Raw genomic sequence first — 3134 nt, 5'->3', positions numbered from 1 at the left:
TGTTTTTCATAAGAAAGCAGAGACTGTCTGAGATCGAAGGCTGGCTACTCTGGAAGATGGAAGTTTGGCAATTTGGGATATGGTATCCAAGTGGTAGCCTGTAAATTCTAGTATCTGGATGGGATGAAAGCTTGATTTCTGATAACTGATACTAGAGGAACTTCAAAGCTGAAGTAGGGTATCTCTCGCAGTGGATAGGGATGCTGTCATAGGGGCGGAGAGGAGCTAATCGTCCATGTATGGGAAGACCTGAAATTCCTGCAGCTGGAGTCAGGCTGCTAAACTGGCATACACTTGGTGAACACCTGGGGGTCAGTGGTGTGACCGAATGGCAGTGCCTCAAATTGGTAATGATCAGCTCCAAGCTGGAAGTGCAAGAACCTCCTGAAACATCTATCTTTATATGACAGTAGGCATCATTGGGGTCTGTCAAGCACATCCAGTCATCCTTAATCAGCAGAGGTAGAACAGAGTGCATTGTGACCATCCAGAATTTGGTCTATTTCACAAAGGGGGTTAGTTTGCTCTAATTCAAGTTTGGCCTGAAGTCCTTTTTCTTCTTTGGTATCAAAAAGAACTTTGACTAGACCCTGGTCCTCATTCATCTGGTGGGACCTGTTGGATGACTCAATTTGACAGCAGCTTCTGAATTTCTATTGCTGCCTGCTGTCTCTGACGGGATAGAATGTCAAAGACGTTGGCAAGTGAAACTTGGTTTCTAAAAATAGAATTGAAGAAATAGCATCTGGATATGACTTAACACCCATAGGTCTGAGGTAATGGCTTCTCAAACTTCTTGGCAAACCACCAAGTGACCCCGACTGCCTCCAGAGCAGGACAATTGGTCAATTCCTCAGGATCACTGAAAGGGCCTCAAGGAGAATGCTCCATGAAAACTCTGGTTATGCATAACACCCCTGCCTGGAGGACAGCATCCATTATGGTTACCCCCCACCACAGGCTGAACCTTCATATGGAGCATCCTGGTAAGACTGCTGCAACTTCCTGAAGAAGACACATTTGCCCCCCCCTTCTGTTTCTGTGAAAAGGCCAGCTGAGGGTTATTAAAATGTGGTTAAACAGCACCTTTCCATCTTGTTTGCTTCCAGACAAATTGTTATTAATCTTAAGTCCAAAGAGCAAAGGGTCATCAAAGGGGGTGTTCATAAAGGATGCATTAAAGCACTCCACAAAGTTGCACAATCTTATCCAAAAATGACAGCGCATGGCAATGCCAGTGCCAGTGGCTCATCCCCGGTTCCATTGGCTGTACTGAAAATGAGCCTCATAGAAACATTGGCAATAGACTGTAACGTGGATAACTGTATCTCCAGAGTCTTCTGGGCCTCTGGGGACCTGCTGCATCTCAATGTTACTTGACACTTTGATAATATATCGTGCTAAAGTCCCATCAAGTGAGAAAGATAGTTAACAGTCCTCAGAATGAATGTAGCTAAGGCAAAGTACTTCCCCAAATGGTCCATCCCCTGAGATTCCCTATTCAGGGGATGGACTGAAAAACTCCCTTCTTAAATGTCACTTTTAGTGGCGGCTACCACCACTACTGCACCCACAGCCAGAGCTTACATCAGTGAAGTCAGTCCTTGTGTGGGGGTGAAGATTATCCAGCTTCTTGGGAATTGGCTCTACCATATCTGGTTCTTTCCACCCACTTGGAGACACCAGGTCAATAAGTTTGTCCAGAGGGAGAAAAACCTAGGGCATGGATGGCCCACCCAAAGGCCTCCAGAAATACAGATTGTCTGGAGAAGGGGCTTTGGTGGTCCAGTCCCCATACTGGCGAAGGATCTTCAAAATATCACCAAAGGAGGAGTCATCATGCAGAGACTTGAGGGAACTATCTCCTTCCTCAAGGTCACTATCCTCCTTGAGGGACTCCTCAGGAGAGTTCAGGTGCTTCCTCTTGCACCACCTCTTACCAGGCAATTCCTGCTTCAGAAAGTCCAGGGAAGAGGTAGGAGCCCAGCAAGGGAAGCAGAATAGAGATCAACAGGAGTGAGCTGTCCTGGAGCAGACCAATGGGGTGGTCATAGGCATAGATGTGAGGGAGGGAGGGACACTGGCTGAATTTAACCAATCCTTCTCCTTACTGGAGAAAAACCTCTCCACTACATTACAGGTGGAAGCAGAAATTGGCCAACCAAAGTAGACAGTCCTGGGATCCAAGGAACCCAGAGAAGCACTACAGTCCAGGGGAGTACTACCCAGCCCCAACATCAAATCCAAGCTAATGACAGCAGATGCTCCTAGCAGAAGGGGCAAAACTGAGGTTGGGACACTCAAACCCGACCTGGAGATGCCAGCCTTGACACAGCTTCGAGGCCCACTCATCTCCAAAGCAACCAGAGTCAAGAAGATCAAGGTCAGGTTCAGAGCCAAAAATCAATCATGCATTCCATCAGATATCACCCTATAGATGAGAACAGAGTCAGGCCTGATGACCTTGGATCCATGGGGCTCAAGGGAAGAAGCCAAACTAACAGAGATGAGGTTCTTGAGAAGGAGCATGGAGCTGAAGGAATCAGGTCTAACTGCATCTGCACTTGCAAGAAGGACCTCATCAGCTGCTTCAGCTCAGATGCCTTTAGACTGCCTACTGACCTCGTTATAGAGCAAAAAAGACACAGAAGGGGGATTGGAGGTTTGTTTGACCCTGAGCAGTAAATCCTTTGCCAGCCAAACTGGAAAAACTTGGACCCAGGCAGGGAAGGGGAAGACTCCAGTGCATTGGAAGGTGAAAAAAGGGAAGCCACACAAAGGGAGCCCGCTTGACCAAAAAGGGATGGGGGATACTGATAGCCTGAGAGGGAACCTTGCCCAATGCAGGCACTGAAGGGTATCAGTTACAAAGAGTCAGAGCAGATGGCAGTGCTGAGGCAGCAGGGGAACATGAAGGTCTTGGGACTTTCAGGTCCAGCAGGCCAGATAGAGGAACAGGAGCCAATGACGAGTCAGACATCTCACAGTCCCATTTAGCAAGTTTGTGGTCCTTTGATGTAAGCTTGTGACTCTGATTCAATTTCTCCTTAGATAAGGAAGCTGAAGAATGGGGAACAGCTGGGAGAAGGCCCTTGAGCACCAGATTGGGACTCCTTTTGTCAATATCCCAAGTA

This window comes from Protopterus annectens, chromosome 5.part0 (assembly GCF_019279795.1).
Source record: "Protopterus annectens isolate FY-2018-M chromosome 5.part0, PAN1.0, whole genome shotgun sequence".
NCBI classification, from domain to species: Eukaryota; Metazoa; Chordata; order Ceratodontiformes; family Protopteridae; genus Protopterus; species Protopterus annectens.
Note: the sequence above shows the minus strand (reverse complement) of the source record.